This window comes from Lycorma delicatula, chromosome 3 (genome assembly GCF_047948215.1).
Source record: "Lycorma delicatula isolate Av1 chromosome 3, ASM4794821v1, whole genome shotgun sequence".
In the NCBI taxonomy this organism is placed as follows: Eukaryota; Metazoa; Arthropoda; class Insecta; order Hemiptera; family Fulgoridae; genus Lycorma; species Lycorma delicatula.
Window position 1 is genome coordinate 1,572,721 of NC_134457.1, and position 20,666 is coordinate 1,593,386.

The 20,666-nt window shown below is 29.7% G+C and overlaps 1 long non-coding RNA gene and 1 pseudogene across 1 annotated transcript; both read left to right on the forward strand.

Moving 5' to 3' along the window:
* Positions 1 to 20,666, forward strand: part of LOC142320789 (general transcription and DNA repair factor IIH helicase/translocase subunit XPB-like) — a 52,476-nt pseudogene that overhangs the window by 11,809 nt on the left and 20,001 nt on the right.
* On the forward strand, positions 3,314 to 7,768 carry LOC142320836 (uncharacterized). Its single transcript, XR_012755480.1, has 4 exons — positions 3,314 to 3,396; positions 4,686 to 4,865; positions 5,783 to 5,962; positions 7,595 to 7,768. It is a non-coding gene; the product is annotated as an uncharacterized LOC142320836 (long non-coding RNA).

A 20,666-nucleotide genomic window follows, 5' to 3' on the forward strand; every position in this document is an offset into this window, starting at 1 on the left:
CTAGGCCAACCCGGTGGGTTTAATTGTAAACCACTGGGGAAAGGAAACACAACTTTTTCAATATAGAAAGAAGTTATTTCATTAGAAAAAAATTATCACTTTTGCTTAAGATTTTGAAAGAGAAACATTATTCATTTTCCAAGCCTGCCGAAACGTCGTCAAGAAAATAACTCTCTAACTGACATGTGCAATTTCAAAACAATTTTAAGTATGAGGAAGCTTTTCTATGGAGGTTTCAGGAATTCAGAAATAGCGTAGCGTGCGTAGACATTAGCCTTTGTTAAAAACTTCTTGATCTGACGTAACAGAATTGAATTTTTCTCCATTTAATGTTGACATTGGTGCTTTTGAAATGCAATTACTGGAATTAATAAACAAAGAATTATAGAGCACTAAATTTAATGTCTTAATGCTGATGTTGAAAAATTTGAGAAAAATAAATGTGATCTTAGTTTATAGCAAAAGTGATCTGCTTTGAAAGACCTGGAGAAGGAAGACATGATAATTTTCAACCCCTGGAATAGTATTCCTGATTCATATGATCAGTTAAAAAAAAACTAGCATTTGCTGGTCTTTACTCTTTGGCTCTACATATTCATGCGAACAATCTTTTTCAAGAGTGAATGAACCTTATCAAAAATAAATTGAGAAATCGTTTTATTGATGAGAACCTGGAATCCTGCTTGAAATTAAAAATGACATACAAACCTGGCATATCCAAATGTTCTAAAGAATGCAAGGTCATTGTTCACATTAAATGTGTGTTGTAATAGTTTTATTTTAATGTAAAGAATTTTTTTTTTGTCAATAAATAAGATTATTATTATATCTGGTTTTATTTAATGTTAGTAGCTAGTTTAAACTGACTCCTAAAAACATGCTTCAAAAGAAATTTGGCTCTCAAAAGAAATCTAAATCATTGTACACTGATCTTTGGCTCTTTTGACTAATGAGTTTGCTGACTACTGATTCAGGCATATACTTGGATAGTCCTTTTTTTGTCCACTTAATAGCAAACCTATCCTTTCCTGATGTCATATAAAATATTACATGTATCTATTTAATGTATTTAGTTAATGATCAGATAAAAGATATATTTATTTTAGAGTTAACTGGAAATCATTTATGAATTTAGAGATAGTAACACTATATGGTTTTAATAATGTATTTGTAAATTTCTTTTTCTATTAAATGTGGTTGATTTCAAAATGTTACAGGCTCCAAATGGTCATATATTTTTAGAGTCATTTTCACCAGTTTATAAACACGCTCATGACTTCCTTATTGCTATTTCAGAGCCTGTCTGCCGACCAGAATTTATACATGAGGTATTTGTATACTAATACATATTAATAATAGTTATTTATTGGAATGCTGTTGGAGAGACCTGACAATAATTATAATTATTATAGTTATTAAAATTATCAGATATTATAATTCATATTGTTTATGATTTATCCTGTTTGGGAGAAAAATTGATGTTTTAAATAATCTTTATTTATGAAAACAAAAGCTTCTTTTACCTTTTTCTTTTTATCTATATTAATACTACATTTTAATTATTTATTTGTTTTGTTTTTTTTATAATTTGTTACATTGGTTTTTATTGATTTTATAATTTTTTTCATTGGTTTTTTTATTGACATCAATTCTACTGTGTGTGGAGACAGATTCTCCTCCAGAAAGAGGCAATTTATTGTTTTACATTACCTGCCCAGTCTTTATTTTGGTTGAAATACATTTAATGTTTCTGAGAACGTATATGACAGAGTTGCTTTTTTTATAATTATATTATTCATTGTTCAACAGGAACTGGCTGAACAAAAAGTAGTTAAATCTGTAAAATAAAATATGAAAATTAAAAAAAATACCTGTTTACAGATGTAAAACTTTTTTTTTACTTCCCTTGTATGAAATAAAGGAAGTATTGTGATCGTGAAAAATTCCACATTTCAACGGAAATATCCGTTTTGACTATACTTGAATCCATTTTGATTAGTTTCATCGTGATGTCTGTATATACATACATATGTATCTTGCATAACTCGAAAACAATTAGCCGTAGGATCTAGAACTTTTGAATTTAGAACTGTTGTAACATCTACTTGTTCGCCTCCCCTTTTGATTGCAATTGAATGAACCAAGAGTGTCCAGAAAAGCTCAAAATCCAAAAAAAGTGTTGGATTATGGACTTTTTCTTAACTGCAGTAATAAGCCCTCATTGAGAGCTTTTCAATGATGTATCATAAGTGATACTTATTTTAATTGGTTCCAGAGTTATAGCCAAATTAAATTTTAATTAATGAAATTGAATCTTATAAGGGGAAGGCACATCAGTTTGAATCAGAGACCTCATATCCTTTTTTTAACTCTTTATTTTTTAATTTAAATATATTGATTTATTAATAATTATTAACCTCTGATTGTAAAAAAAATTTACGTTAAATAATAATTGAAAAATAACAATAAAAAAAAATATGAAAAAATATCAGAAGTTATTAATGAAATAAAATTAAGTTATAAGCCTATGATCACTCATACTGGCCTTGAGCCAGACAATCCAACTACTATTACTTCTCAGCAGGTCACCTGTCACCAAAGTTGTGTGGATGTAACTTTCCTCCTGCTTGCAAGAGAAAGTTCTGTATTGTTAATCAAGTACAGGTTCCTGGTGTCCACAAACTGTTTGAGACCAGCACCTCTGGAGTTAGTGAGTGGTGATCCCCAGTTGGAAGACTTGGTGTTAGTGTCCAGAGCAATCAGCACTCTGGTGCATTGGAGACCGACCAGAATCCTGCCCAACTTCACCAGCAAGTCATCGATACTCCATCCAAGCTGGAAGTATCCTGACACTAGCATGATATCAAGCGTACTCCTCGTGATTCACACGACGGTGAATTGCTCATCAAACCAATGGGGCATCCAAAAGACACCCAACGAATCTGAGCTGACTATGATTGCAGAGAGTGGCCGTCTCCCATGAGAATGAATAAAATCCACCCCGTGGAAGCTGACCACTCTATCTTCGACTGTGTATGGCTCCTGGACCCAGAGGACCTCAAGGTTTTACTCCTTAAGGATCCTCATAGCTTCACTTGTGGCTGCCAGGGAATGATGCAGATTCAACGGCCCCAGGTGCAAGTGTTCAACATGGTGAGGTCTGCCTTCAAAGGCTTCCCCTAATTCAGGCGTTGCTAAAAGCTGTATTCTTTACAGCTCTCATATGAGCAATCTTATGTGCCCTGCACTGCATACCCCAGATCCGGTGTCCAGCATCAAAGCCTTTCACTGCAATACAGGCGGGGCAGTGGCAGGTGCTGTCTTGGCAGGGCGATTGGCTGCTGTGTGCCTCGAAAGAGCACAGTGACTACACATCTTGGACTGCAGTAGAGAGAGGTGTGACCAAAGTCTTTATCTGTAGCTACTTTGAATTAATAAATATTGTTAATAATTATCCATGTTCTTTTAATTCTCCTGGACGTGAGTTTTTTGGCCCTTTAAATAATTATTGTTGTTGTTTTTTATGTAGATATGCTCTACATTTATTACATTTATCTACATTTATTCTATTTATTCATTTATCTACATTATCATTTATTCATTTATCTACATTTATTCTTTACAGCTCTCATATGAGCAATCTTATGTGCCCTGCACTGCATACCCCAGATCCGGTGTCCAGCATCAAAGCCTTTCACTGCAGTATTAACTTTGAATTATACTTTTTTTATTAAGTATATTTTTTATTAAGTATTTTTAGTAAGATACTTTTTTTATTAAGTATTAACTTTGAATTAATAAATATTGTTAATAATTATCCATGTTCTTTTAATTCTCCTGGACGTGAGTTTTTTGGCCCTTTAAATAATTATTGTTGTTGTTTTTTATGTAGATATGCTCTACATTTATTACATTTATCTACATTTATTCTATTTATTCATTTATCTACATTATCATTTATTCATTTATCTACATTTATTCTTTACAGCTCTCATATGAGCAATCTTATGTGCCCTGCACTGCATACCCCAGATCCGGTGTCCAGCATCAAAGCCTTTCACTGCAGTATTAACTTTGAATTATACTTTTTTTATTAAGTATATTTTTTATTAAGTATTTTTAGTAAGATACTTTTTTTATTAAGTATTAACTTTGAATTAATAAATATTGGTAATAATTATCTATGTTCTTTTAATTCTCCTGGACGTGAGTTTTTTGGCCCTTTAAATAATTATTGTTGTTGTTTTTTATGTAGATATGCTCTACATTTATTACATTTATTCTATTTATTCATTTATCTACATTATCATTTATTCATTTATCTACGTTTATTCTTTACAGCTCTCATATGAGCAATCTTATGTGCCTTGCACTGCATACCCCAGATCCGGTGTCCAGCATCAAAGCCTTTCACTGCAGTATTAACTTTGAATTATACTTTTTTTATTAAGTATATTTTTTATTAAGTATTTTTAGTAAGACACTTTTTTTATTAAGTATTAACTTTGAATTAATAAATATTGTTAATAATTAGCCATGTTCTTTTAATTCTCCTGGACGTGAGTTTTTTGGCCCCTTAAATAATTATTGTTGTTGTTTTTTATGTAGATATGCTCTACATTTATTCTATTTATTCATTTATCTACATTATCATTTATTAATTTATCTACATTTATTCTTTACAGCTCTCATATGAGCAATCTTATGTGCCCTGCACTGCATACCCCAGATCCGGTGTCCAGCATCAAAGCCTTTCACTGCAGTACAGGCGGGGCAGTGGCAGGTGCTGTCTTGGCAGGGCGATTGGCTGCTGTGTGCCTCGAAAGAGCACAGTGACTACACATCTTGGACTGCAGTAGAGAGAGGTGTGACCAAAGTCTTTATCTGTAGCTACTTTGAATTAATAAATATTGTTAATAATTATCCATGTTCTTTTAATTCTCCTGGACGTGGGTTTTTTGGCCCTTTAAATAATTATTGTTGTTGTTTTTTATGTAGATATGCTCTACATTTATTCTATTTATTCATTTATCTACATTATCATTTATTCATTTATCTACATTTATTCTTTACAGCACTCATATGAGCAATCTTATGTGCCCTGCACTGCATACCCCAGATCCGGTGTCCAGCATCAAAGCCTTTCACTGCAGTATTAACTTTGAATTATACTTTTTTTATTAAGTATATTTTTTATTAAGTATTTTTAGTAAGATACTTTTTTTATTAAGTATTAACTTTGAATTAATAAATATTGTTAATAATTATCCATGTTCTTTTAATTCTCCTGGACATGAGTTTTTTGGCCCTTTAAATAATTATTGTTGTTGTTTTTTATGTAGATATGCTCTACATTTATTACATTTATCTACATTTATTCTATTTATTCATTTATCTACATTATCATTTATTCATTTATCTACATTTATTCTTTACAGCTCTCATATGAGCAATCTTATGTGCCCTGCACTGCATACCCCAGATCCGGTGTCCAGCATCAAAGCCTTTCACTGCAGTATTAACTTTGAATTATACTTTTTTTATTAAGTATATTTTTTATTAAGTATTTTTAGTAAGACACTTTTTTTATTAAGTATTAACTTTGAATTAATAAATATTGTTAATAATTAGCCATGTTCTTTTAATTCTCCTGGACGTGAGTTTTTTGGCCCCTTAAATAATTATTGTTGTTGTTTTTTATGTAGATATGCTCTACATTTATTCTATTTATTCATTTATCTACATTATCATTTATTAATTTATCTACATTTATTCTTTACAGCTCTCATATGAGCAATCTTATGTGCCCTGCACTGCATACCCCAGATCCGGTGTCCAGCATCAAAGCCTTTCACTGCAGTACAGGCGGGGCAGTGGCAGGTGCTGTCTTGGCAGGGCGATTGGCTGCTGTGTGCCTCGAAAGAGCACAGTGACTACACATCTTGGACTGCAGTAGAGAGAGGTGTGACCAAAGTCTTTATCTGTAGCTACTTTGAATTAATAAATATTGTTAATAATTATCCATGTTCTTTTAATTCTCCTGGACGTGGGTTTTTTGGCCCTTTAAATAATTATTGTTGTTGTTTTTTATGTAGATATGCTCTACATTTATTCTATTTATTCATTTATCTACATTATCATTTATTCATTTATCTACATTTATTCTTTACAGCACTCATATGAGCAATCTTATGTGCCCTGCACTGCATACCCCAGATCCGGTGTCCAGCATCAAAGCCTTTCACTGCAGTATTAACTTTGAATTATACTTTTTTTATTAAGTATATTTTTTATTAAGTATTTTTAGTAAGATACTTTTTTTATTAAGTATTAACTTTGAATTAATAAATATTGTTAATAATTATCCATGTTCTTTTAATTCTCCTGGACGTGAGTTTTTTGGATCTTTAAATAATTATTGTTGTTGTTTTTTATGTAGATATGCTCTACATTTATCTACATTTATTCTATTTATTCATTTATCTACATTATCATTTATTCATTTATCTACATTTATTCTTTACAGCTCTCATATGAGCAATCTTATGTGCCCTGCACTGCATATCCCAGATCCGGTGTCCAGCATCAAAGCCTTTCACTGCAGTATTAACTTTGAATTATACTTTTTTTATTAAGTATATTTTTTTTAAGTATTTTTAGTAAGATACTTTTTTTATTAAGTATTAACTTTGAATTAATAAATATTGTTAATAATTATCCATGTTCTTTTAATTCTCCTGGACGTGAGTTTTTTGGCCCTTTAAATAATTATTGTTGTTGTTTTTTATGTAGATATGCTCTACATTTATTACATTTATCTACATTTATTCTATTTATTCATTTATCTACATTATCATTTATTCATTTATCTACATTTATTCTTTACAGCTCTCATATGAGCAATCTTATGTGCCCTGCACTGCATACCCCAGATCCGGTGTCCAGCATCAAAGCCTTTCACTGCAGTATTAACTTTGAATTATACTTTTTTTATTAAGTATATTTTTTATTAAGTATTTTTAGTAAGATACTTTTTTTATTAAGTATTAACTTTGAATTAATAAATATTGTTAATAATTATCCATGTTCTTTTAATTCTCCTGGACGTGAGTTTTTTGGCCCTTTAAATAATTATTGTTGTTGTTTTTTATGTAGATATGCTCTACATTTATTACATTTATTCTATTTATTCACATATCTACATTATCATTTATTCATTTATCTACATTTATTCTTTACAGCTCTCATATGAGCAATCTTATGTGCCCTGCACTGCATACCCCAGATCCGGTGTCCAGCATCAAAGCCTTTCACTGCAGTATTAACTTTGAATTATACTTTTTTTATTAAGTATATTTTTTATTAAGTATTTTTAGTAAGATACTTTTTTTATTAAGTATTAACTTTGAATTAATAAATATTGGTAATAATTATCTATGTTCTTTTAATTCTCCTGGACGTGAGTTTTTTGGCCCTTTAAATAATTATTGTTGTTGTTTTTTATGTAGATATGCTCTACATTTATTACATTTATTCTATTTATTCATTTATCTACATTATCATTTATTCATTTATCTACATTTATTCTTTACAGCTCTCATATGCGCAATATTATGTGCCCTGCACTGCATACCCCAGATCCGGTGTCCAGCATCAAAGCCTTTCACTGCAGTACAGGCGGGGCAGTGGCAGGTGCTGTCTTGGCAGGGCGATTGGCTGCTGTGTGCCTCGAAAGAGCACAGTGACTATACATCTTGGACTGCAGTAGAGAGAGGTGTGACCAAAGTCTTTATCTGTAGCTACTTTGAATTAATAAATATTGTTAATAATTATCCATGTTCTTTTAATTCTCCTGGACGTGAGTTTTTTGGCCCTTTAAATAATTATTGTTGTTGTTTTTTTATGTAGATAGATAAGCCGTATGTCTATATTTCAGTACAAGGTGTACTCGACAAGCTATTGATAGATTAGCAAAAAGTAAGTCATATTATTTTTTCATTATAAATTTTCCTGGCCCAAAAAACGTGAAACTGAAATATCAAATTATCAGCCATACTGTGCATTTTTATAACAACTTTTTCATATTTACAAACAAATAGTACAACTTATACATTGCAGTTGATAAAAAAATTAAATTGCATTTTAAGTTAGTAAAAATCTGTTTTGAGAAAGAGTCGGAAAATCAAATGTTTTAGGTACCGCATGTACGGAATGCTGCTATCAAAAATTGGGTCTGGAAATTTATTTTCTTCATGAGCCTATATCTCGAAAACTTAATAAGTGATTTAAAAAATAATATATTCTACTTATTTACCCATACTTCGCTGGAATGCACCTTATACTGAAACACAATGTATAAACATAGTATGCATTTCACACCCCTTCTTCCCCCTTAGACTACGCCTATGACAACAAAAGTCGATCGTGACACACTTTTAAGATAAAAAGTCGGTCTTATATACAGAAAAGTTGGCCACTGTCATACACCAGTATGTGCGGCCTATGCTCAGCCAGGAACTGAGCCTTCAGCCCGTTCTGTAGAATGTCGGCCTCCAGCAGCTGCTTCACCTGCTGCTCAAACGACTTCCAAGATTACGCTGTGTTCCCTTGTTTTCGTGACCCAGGAGACTTGGGTCCAGAACCTTTTTAAGGGTTAGCTTTGTCACTGTCAATGAAGCCCCTGGACAAGTTTAATCGGGACTACCTTGACAGTGGCTCGCTTAATTTTTGTCATTGGTGCCTGAACTGGCGGCGGTGGACCAACTCATTTAGGTGCAGGTGCTCCAGCAACTGAGGTGAAGGAGACAGGCTTTTTTACTTTCTCCTCCATCTGTTTAATAGACTTCTGCAGTTCACCCATTGCTTCACCCGTTACTAGTTTGAAACCCCGAACTCCCTTCCCAACCCGCTCAACGTTCCCTGATAACTGTGAAACGACTGAATCCAGGGCAAGGTTGGTGAGAATTTTTTCTCTTACGCTGAACAAAAATGAATATGTTTTGTTTAGTGAATTTAGTGATTAATTGCTACTTTTGAAATAATGTCATTTAATGACATTATTATTATTATTTTATTTTTGTCGGTAGTACAAATTGACTGCTTATTCCTTATATGCTGCAGTCAGTGTCGGTTTGGAGACTCATGATATAATTGAATACTTGAAGAGATTGAGTAAAACAAGCGTACCAGATGGCATTATTGAATTCATTAGGCTTTGTACTCTGTCATATGGAAAGGTACAGTTCTTTCATATTTTTATTTTATCACTTTTTGATTAATAAGTTTTTATTTTCAGACTTATTATTTTCATTAGTATTTACAGATCGATAACAAATTTTCCATAATGTCTAATTTTTAATAGTTAAACATATGAAACAATTGTATTCTGAGATTTCACAATGTTTGTTGTGTTTGTGTAATATTGAAATATTACACTAATAAAGGGGGGGGGGGTCTTGGTACATCTGTGTGGGTGCAAGTATGTAATATGAATTAGATTCTGCAGTATGTACTTATAAATTGCCCATTTAATGAATATCTATATATGTATGTACCCATTTACTGAAGAGTCTTCACCAGTTATTACAGTCTTGGAAGTTGGAATCACCATTGGTGCGACATCAAAATGAATTTTTTTCTCTTCAAGTGAAAGCAATTTTGACAAGAGATATATGGTCACTTTGTGTATGCCTGAATCATATGTTATAATTATTACATGAGACCAATGTCATTTGTAATTTCTTGGACAGTCAGCCAATGATTTTCCGCATCAAACTGCATAAATTGTCAGTGATATTTAAGTTTTGGTTTTTGGGCTGCTAGTACACTGGTCATTCTCAAATGAAGTCTGGCCACTATAAAAATGATTTTACCACTTTTTATTTAATTTGTGTAATTCCTGCAGCTTCATTCACCAAACCTAATTAATCTCTTTCAAATTTTTTTTCTTTGGGCACCCACCGATCTTCTGGCAGAATTTGATACGGTAATCTTGTTCAAGCATTTCATCATTATACACAGAATAAAAAAACCAGTTGCAGTAACATGTACACATTGGCTGCTGAACAGACTGACATGTTTCATGAAGTTACGTAAAAAACATTCATGCACAGTAGTTTATTAATGTTGCTATTTACCAAGTTTTATTGCTTACACTCAAATATTTTCAAAACAAAAAAAAAATGATGGTGGATACTTTTTGAACGAACCTTGTACTAAGCCATCAAGGTTTGGTTAATTTTTTAATAGAGAGATGTTTAAAGAGGTTTAGGAAGACAAATATTGAATTATAACGTAGCGTGTACAATGTAGTAATTATATTTATGTTAAAAGATAAAATATGTTATAATATGTCATACTACAAAAAGTAATGAAGAGTTGAATAATACTAAATAAAGAAAAGAGTTAATAATTTAATAATATTAAAAATAAGTTTCAGCTTTATGCAAATATTGGAAAAGTTAAACTATAATATTGCCAGGTGTTCAGTTATTATTATTATTTTCTTAAGAAATTTCATATTAATAAAAAAATTTACTAGATATTTATATTTGTTTGTATTAAATAATATGTTTATTATTATTATTATTATTATTATTATTATTATTATTATTATTATTATTAAATGAAATGAACTTTATTAGGTTAAAGAAGTAAAAAATAAATGATGTTAAAATATATATTATTCCAGTAGAAATGATTTTACGTAGCAAGTGATTGATGTTTTGTTTATTAATAATAAGTATTATACTACAATTTGTTGTGTCATTATCAGTATTTACCCAAAAAATTATTTTTACGGTATACTTATAAAATTTCTCCCAAATTTTTACAGGTTAAACTTGTTTTAAAACATAATAAGTATTTTGTGGAATCGCCATTCCCAGATGTTCTTCAGAAATTACTTAAAGATCCAGTTATTCAAGAATGTCGTTTACGAAGAAATGTTGATAAAGAAGTGGCTCCAATTACTACTAATATAATTGATAAAAAAGGCATCCCACAGGTTTGGTTTATTTTTTATAACGGTTTAAAGTTTACTAAAATTTTAACATTTTTTACCTCCTTTTTGTCATTTTTATCGTTATTTCAGTAAAAACTGGTTAATTATTGTATTATATAAAATATTATTTTTGGTCAGATTCAGTAATTTTTATAGGGAAAAATATTTCTGTTATTTATTGTTTAATTTACGGTTAAATTATAATGTACATGGTTAGTTGATGCTTTATAGTGCTTAATTAGCAGCTGTATTATGTTTTTGTACGATACAAAAAGTTGTTACGGTAGTGAAATAAGTTATCAATTTTTTGTCGCTTTGTTCCTTCTGCATCTCTGATTCATATCCGATGGTTTAAAAAAGTTTTACGTGTTTGTATTTTATTTATTATTAAATTTCTGTCTCTCGCAATTGAGGGACTATGGAAAAAACTGATACTTTGGTTAAGAAAATAGCTTCTGCTAAAGATGAAACGATTTATTTTAAGTCGATGGAAACATTTTTACTTGAGATAAAATATTTATAGAGTTGACAAAAGACATGGTGTTATTTGTGCACAATACATTCAAAATTTTGGATGTAGGTCTGAGTTGCTAAAAGTCAGTCTTTTCAAAAATTTTATGAAATGTTTTAATCGGCAGGTGACTCAAAAATGATCGTGAATTAGAAAGAACGCATTAATTGATAAGTAAGTGGTAGTAGCAAATGAATATGACAAGGTTATTTTGAAGCTTTTAAGTTTCTTCAACAGATATGTCAGTGTTAGTGATGGTTATATAAATAAATAGACTAAGATATTATTGTACTATACAAATATAGGTTATTTACTATACAAATTTTTTATTGTAAAGTTTTCATAAATTGCATTTAATTTTACGATTAATTTTTTGTAATATGAAGATAGTCTGTAAAAATAATTTCTGTTCTTTTAATAAAATATTTTCATAATATAATGACTAATTTTGTTACTGTTATTTTATTTTTCATTTACAATTTTAAAATTATTTTAATGTTGCAGATAATCAATTATTTTAATGCTTTTAGTTCAACAGTATGCAGCAACAACAACAGCAGCAGCAGCAACAGACTGATATTCAGTCAGGTGGCGCAACTGGTGAAGAGGAAGAACCAGTTGTTGTGCCGGAAGATATATCTGACTTTTATGATAAAATGGATAAAGCTGATGAAGATGATGAGGAGGAGGGTGTACTGAAGACAGTATCATTTGAACTAAACCAGGTAATGTGAATATTGTACAGTGAAAATTTGGGGAATCAATTTTGAAGTAATGTAATTTGATTAGTGTGCAAAATAAAAAAAATTATTTAATAAATTGCTTATGTATTTGACTGCAAACTCTGTTTTATTGTTAATGTATGTATATAATATACATACATTAGAAAACATTATACATTATACATACATCTGCATTAGATGCAGATTGCTCAGTAAAATGATAAACTTCATTCTTACAACCTGATTGTCCCTAAATTCCTATAATATTTCAGAAAATAATATTTAAAATTGAAGGCAGGAAGTAAGTATAAAAATGTCTGTGGTTGAAGACATGTGAAATAAACTGGTTTCGATTGATACGCGTAAGTTGAATAATGCTGATTGCAGTCTCCATGTGTAGATCACCATAATTTGTTGGCATATTTTTGGTCAATGACCTTACTAGTAAAACAAATGCCAAAATTCTTGTCCTGATTTCTAGAAGCTATCCTCCATAGGAAGCATTTTTCCATTTACTTTTACACAACCACATGAGGTGTATATAGTTATAAATTCTAGTAACCTTCTGTGCATTCATAAATGTCAATTATTCTACCTGAAATCTATTCTGTTGCTTGTAAAGCATACACATCTTTTTTACTCATAATAATTGCCTTTCCATTCCTAGACAACACATCAGTTCTACTTCAAAATATCTTACACCCATTCACAATTTTTTCACCCTGTTTCTGTTTCGTTCCACACAATCCAAAAACATCCAATTTGCTTCTGATAAAACATCAAATTTAATTTGTACACAAAAATAACAATTTTATAATTTATAAAGAATAAACTTGTAATAAATAAAAAATGAACTTACTATTTTTGGGATTTGCGAAACAGTGTACTAGGACTATGTTGCTTATGCTTCTCTCTCCAGTTGTACAAAAAAAATTAAAATAACTCGACAGATCAAAAAAAATATTACTAACAGCGATAAATAATACACATTAATTATAAAAATAAAGAAAAATGACAATAAACACATTTGACTCAATACTCCCATAACTAGTCTACTTGAGTTCATAGAACCACTATTATGTAATAGAAGAAACACATCAGAACTTAACAAAATATCTTATTAATACTTATAATACTAAAGCATTGGCCAATCCAAAATTAATTTTAATTATAATATTAAACATAATTTGTCATTATAACATGTTACATTTTCAAAGCAGTCTTCTGATAAATCCATGAAATGTTTTTATGGAAAGGCCTTTGACATTAAATTCTCATATCTGTATTTTGTACAAATCATAGTTTATGAATTTCGTGATCAGTTTGCTTAACGTACTCACTGCACTAAACTAACCATGTTAAAATCCAACACAAAACTGACGCTTTCTGATGTTCTCACTGGTCTAACCCCACCGTTACTTCTCAGAATTAACAAGTCTGTGTGAGTATGTGTACTCATACAAATGTAACACTCTTTTTATAGAAAAGTTTGTTCATTTTTCAAACATAATGTCATATTTCTTAAAATTATGAATCATGCTGCTACTAATTTAACTTTTATGTTTTTAAAAAATATGGTCCGTCGACGTATTAAGAAATCCAAATAACAAAATAATTTATAATAAAATAAAATACAAATAAATTCACCAATTTAAATAAGCCAATTCAATTTAATTTAAATTTAGGTCAGAATTTACAATGGTTACAAATTCATTTTTTTCTGATAATTTCCCTACCCATCTGATATTTCATTTAAAGATATTTTATTTTTATATGAATGTCCACTGTATCTTTATATTATTTCACATCCAGTGTCCCAAATTTAAATTTATGGATCTGTTTTCATTCACATTTTTTTTTTGCTCAATTCAGATTTGATTTCTGAACTCAAGTAAATTTTCAATCACCAGCTTACTGAGCTTGATGTGACCTACACCTAGTTGATTGAGCTGTAATTTGCATCTGGTTGCACTGTTTAAATGTGCTGTTATTTCCCTGATATAGTTCAGATGTTTTAAAACCATTAGGATACATCTTTGAAAAGTGGTAAAAACTTTTTTATTATTAAAATAAGCGCTGAAAGGGAAATTACCTGAAATTAGTATAACAATTTTTGTATATTTTTAGAATTTATTGTGTAGTTAACTATAGGTGTACAATAATCCATTTTTCTGCTGAGATGGAACATTGTTTACAATAGAATTTTTCCTACAGAAAAGGGCAGATTATTAATTTATTTTTGTGGTGTCTGTATATCATGTGTTACAGTCTCTACTTATTAGTTATTCTCACCAAATTATATAGATATTTATTACACTGTATATGATATCCATTATCCTATTGGTAAAGAAAATGATATTGTTGGGCTTGAAATTGCTTGTACTTAGGTTGACTTAGGATGCTGGTCTACAATAGTATATTTCACTAAGTGAAGAAGGCAAATAGTTAGACATTTTACTCTTCACTTTCTATAGTAACCTTGATAATTTTGATATAGAATGATTTTTATTCTTGAGATTAGTTGTGTCATTTTTGATAATGATTGCACTTATGTGGAAGAGCTGTGCAGCTACCTATAGTATGATTATGGAGCCTAACATTCAGTAATCATGATGGACGCTGTGCATTAATTTGTGGTGTTACACTCTTTACTCAGTCTTATTAATATGATACATTAAACAACTTGTATAAAAAATAATCAAGAATTAGTTTCTTCAAGAGCAGTAATGTTTATTATTTGGTTGTTCATGTGATCAGCAGAGGGAATATACCACTAGTGAGATATACATTTAGTAATGAATATCATCTACAGTTTGACTAAGCAAGCTTATGTGTAACACTATGTTATTCTCATTAAAGAAGGCACTTATTCCTTACATAATTTCTTGTGACTTATAGCATACTTTTGTTATTGAAAATGGTTATCCTATTTTCAGGAGTGATGTTTTTTTTTTGTTAGGATGCCTATAAACTGTCAGGGTTGACTGCTTTTCTGTGTCGATTAACATGCTTAAATAAACATAAAATAAGTTTTAATTCTATGCAAGCTTAAATTAATTTTGTTTTTGATGTGAGAAAGGCCTTTTCTTAATAATTTAATCAAACCTTTTTCAGTTTTTGTGTCAATTTTAAAAATAAATAGTTCAAATGTTAAAACATTATTAAAATCAGATTTTTTTTCAAAATCTTTATAAAGATCTAATATTGTATTATGGATATCCTAATCTTCCTTCCAGGTTCTCATTATTTTTTTAATAGTATCATTGAAGAAACAAATGACAGTTAAATATTAATTTTTTTGAAACCTGAATCCTTTGTAGCATGAGATGGACTAAAGAGAAAACTGTTACAGGTATATGAATTGTTTTGTAAATTATAAGATGAAGTAGTTCTGTAGTTCATCCTTTAAAATAATTTTTTTTTATTATGGGAAAAAATTGAATTGGTTCAAAAGAGATGTATTGAATTAGAGCATCCGTTACTTGCAGAATATGACTTTAGGAATGACACCGTTAATCCAGACATTAAGTGAGTATGAATATTTTATGATTGATCCTGTAGTTGTATCAGATCTATATTTTATTGCTGTAGTCTTTGAACAGGTGGTTTTGAAACAGTAATTTTTGTTTTTAAGTGGTTTAGTTACAAAATTTGAGAATGGTATTTGCACTACTTAAATATATGTTACTTCTTTAATTTACCTTTTATACCTTGGAATTCTCCATTAAACTCTTAATGTTATAGATATTCAGGTATGTTATGACTAGTTTTTTTGTCAGAAAGAATGTTAAATTGAATAATGTTTAAATTGTTTTTTTAACAATTTAACAGAGATTAGAAAGAATGTCATTATTGGTTAGAATAAGATTAAGGAAGTCATTTTTCCAACTTGAAATAACTAATCACTTGAAGTTAAAACTCTGAATAATTGTGTTAATGATTATGGGAAAGGACATTTGGTTTCAAAGGTTGAGAATTATGACATTCAAGAATTTATTTTGATAATTTGACTTTAAAATTAAGAGTGTATTATAAAAGTGAGAAGATTTTTACTTCTCCTTAGAATGTTTTGACAGTTAACCGGTCAATTAACCAGCTAGGTAAAATCAAACCTAGTCACTAAAATAAGCACAATCCAATAACTCAATCAAATTTTTATTAAAACAAAATTAAAATCAAACGCAAACTCTATAAAAAAAGTTTTTGGTATGATTCTTCAGTATGATGAGCGCTGTTGTTTTATTAACTTTTTGTAGTTCTGAAAGTAAAGTTATTGACAAATTAATCTGCAAGGATAATTTTTTCTGGGTGAGTTGAATTATATTGTTCTTTCACGTCCTCAATAACTTCTATGGTTAAAAGTGATGTTGACTTGAGCCCTATTGATTCTACGTACATAACTATAACTTAAAACTTATATTATTGACTTATTAGGAATTAAAAAATTAAGGAAATATCAACTTAACTTAACACACATATTTGGAAGATTTATCTATAAAATAATTTCTACAATAAATACAGGTTCATTCTTGGATAATGACATAGCTGATACAACACCATAAAATAATGGATAATGAAATGTTGAGAATAGAACATGACAAGGTTACTTCAGTTGCTGCTATATGTTAAATTTGGGTACAGTATTGCCATCTGGTAAATATTGTACTGTTAGACTTTACTCATGCATGCGTAAGTTATACGTATTCATTTTAAGGTTTGTTTCCTGTTTTAAATGCTTGACATGCATTTTTGTCAAGTAGAAAGTATTCCAATTTTTTTTTTAGTATTACACTCGGAATCATATATGTTCTGTTCTCTTATTTCTTTTATAAGATTTATGTTTTAATTGGGTTTTTATTGTGATATAAATTCATTATTTTAATGTGACTATTTTTATTACAGGGGCTGGTAAAAGTCTTGTTGGAGTCACTGCTTGTTGTACAGTTAGAAAAAGAGCATTAGTATTACGTAACAGTGGTGTTTCAGTTTAACAGTGGAAGCAGCAATTTAAAATGTGATCTACTGGTAAAGCACTTTTTTGTTTAATTAAATTGCTGTAAAAAATAAGAAAAAAGTTGTAGATCTAATATAACTGTAAACATAGTAAAATTTTATCAGACTCATATGATCTGTTTTTGAGAAATTCAGTTTTGAGTTTTCTACAGTTATAATTATATAAAATTGAACCTGATATGCATATTTATATATATATATATATATATATATAAAACCTTTGATCCAACAATGTCAGCTTTATATATATAAAACTGTTTTAAAGAAGTATAGCTTTACAATTTTACAAAATAGTAGTAATGCTTATCTTGTAAAACCTTTTGAATTTGACTTGGGATGATTTATTTATAATTTTATTATCAAATAAAATTTGATAAGTTAACATACAAGCCAAATTATGTTAATTTTTTTCTGTTGTACTCAAGTTTTGTGGTTGGACAGTACAACTTGTTTTGTTGGGAACAATGTGTTAAGTTTTTGTAGTTACCTGGTATAAATGAGAGGATTTTCAGTCCTTAGAAGATTGTTTTAAAGTTAAAATAACCAACCAGATAAAACCAGACCTACTCACAAAAATAAGCACAGTCCAATATCTCAATCAAATTTTCATTAAAACAAGATACTCTATAAAAACTTTTTATAGTGTGGTTCTTTCAGTTTATTTTGATAGCCTCTAATCTTTAAGGATAATTTTTAAGAGTTTTTCTGGGTGAGTTGAATTCATGTGGGTTCTTTCTTGTCCTCTGAATAATTCTATGATTAAAAGTGATGGTTGGCTTGAGCCCTATTGATTTTATATATATATATTTAAAAACCATGGTTTTTTATATATATATAAAAAACCGTGTCTTACAAACTTATGTATTAGACATGATAACTAAGTATTTACCAATAACTTCAATAACCCCTATTTATTTACCAATAATTTTCATTGGGCTTACCTTACCAGTCAAAACTCAAGCACATCTCATGTAACCGTATTTATTTATAATAAAATATATCCTGGTTATTTTCTATCAAAGATTCGTCCATTGATGATTGGTCTGTACACTGTAAAAGTGCCAATTTGAATGATTAATTTATCTGACGCATATATTGAAAAATTGATAAATAATGTTTTTAGTATACATTTTCTCAGTTCTGTTTTCTTGGTCAACACATATTGTTCTATTTTTGTTTATTATTTTGTTTTATTTATAATGAGTTGATAAACATTGTAACTGAAAATAGAGAAACAATGATAGCAAATGTTACATCTATGTTTGATGAGTTTCATATATATTACATTCAAGCTGGCAGTTAATAATAATTGTTTTTAATAATTTTACATTCAGTTGCTTGCATCTTTGTTGATCGTAATATGAATTTCTGAAGTATTATTTGAATACTAAGTATTAAAGTACTTAAAAAAAAAGTATTAAAAAGTAAAAGTAAATGCTTATAATATTTACTAAGTATGTATAAGTTAATGTTAAGTATTTTTATAATAAGTAAAATTTTCTCGTTTTTTGTTTGGAATTATTATAACAATACTGCTGACACTCTTCTGATAATATATCAAAACATCCTTTTTTGAAATTGCACTATTTATTTTTTTTTTTTTGTTAACAGAAAATGAATTTTTATTTGTTTTTAGATTGAAGAAAGCTTTTTTATCCATACATGAGTATAACACTATTTTTAAGTTTTATTGTATTAAACATTATAATCGTGACTAAATTAAAATATTTTTTATACTTGACAGAGAATCTTCGTAATTATTTTTTTGTTTTGTTTTTTTTCATTAAAATTTTCAAAAATGAACTTTGTTGTAAGGTAAACCAATTTTTATAAAAAATAATATAATACTACTATTGCATTTTTAGTTTTCAAGGGCACCCTGTAAGCTATAATTTAAAAGATTTCTGATTTTTATTAAAAAGTAAAATATGTCTAGGTTTCCAGGCCGTACATTTTTTCTGAATTTTCAGCTTTAAGTGTTAAAAAAAGTATGTCACTGTTTTATAATAGAATAAATGTCAGAATTTGAAATCTAAATCATTATTGAAACATAATTGCTTATTATTACAGTTAATTTTCCAAGAACTAGTATTAATTTTATTTTAATAAATTTTTACGCATCAATATGTAGTTATTTTCAATTCAGATAATAACCATTTGTCACTAACAAAAATGATTTGTATGGTCCGCTTGTGGCTGGATTATCTAAGGAATTATATTATTATTATGTTACTAAATAAGAATTATATATATAAAATAAAAATACTTACTGCTGTGAAAATTCTACTTAAATGAAGATTAAATTTTTCTTATCTGAATGCAGAAGTCAGATAAATAAATAGTCTTATGTATAATATATTTTTTAGTTTTCTTTCCTGTTTTTGGTTTTAAATAACATAATTTTTAATTTGATATAAATGTAGGAGGAAGTTTGAATACATACATCAGATATAAAACTTGCGACAATTAAAAGTGGCACTTATATGTAGTTATAGTATATGTAGGAACATTTCCTGAGGGTGTACAAATTATAGCATACGCAGATGATCTGGCAATCCTTGTGCAGGCCAGAACGATCGATGAAGTTAAAAACAAGGCAAACGCTGCATTAGAGACAGTTGGTAGATGGCTCATTGATAGGGGATTGCAGCTTTCGATTGAAAAATGTAAATACATTAAATTCACTGGAAAACGTGTATTGCAGCCAGTAGATATACGAATTGGAGACTATAATATTGAGGAAGTAACAGTATTAAAATATCTTGGAGTCATCTTACAGAAAAACTGCAGATTTACTGAGCAGGTACTAAGTGTCTGTCAGAGTGCAGAGAAACTGACTAAATGCCTAAATATAATTTTGTCAAAGCAGAGCGCTCCTCGGGCATCAAAAAGAAGAGTTTTAGCGACAACCGTAGTGTCAACAATGATGTATGCCGTGCCGGCATGGAGTTGTGCTCTCACTACTAGCAGAAATAGAGACAGGTTGAAGAGAGCACACAGGGGGATACTACTGGGAGTAGTATCTGCCTATAGAACTGTTTCTTACGAGGCCCTCTGTGTGCTCTTGGGAATGTTACCGATTGACCTTATCGCCAGATATAGAACTGACAGGTTTTTAGGGAGAGCAGAAAATGAAGTCAGGGAAAACATACATAGAATCTGGCAGGAGAGATGGGCGGAGGCTGGAGTGGCTGGATGGACAAGAACCTTAATTCCAGAATTAACAGGCGGCATGGAGAAAATGACTATTGGATCACCCAGTTCCTGACGTGACATGGGTGTTTCAATGGTTATCTCCATAAGGTGGGAAGAAGGAATGAACCCACGTGCTGCGAACTGTACTGCGAACAGGACGATGATTCTGAGCATACGTTTTTAGTATGTAATAAATGGATAAGACTAAGACACGACGCGGGTA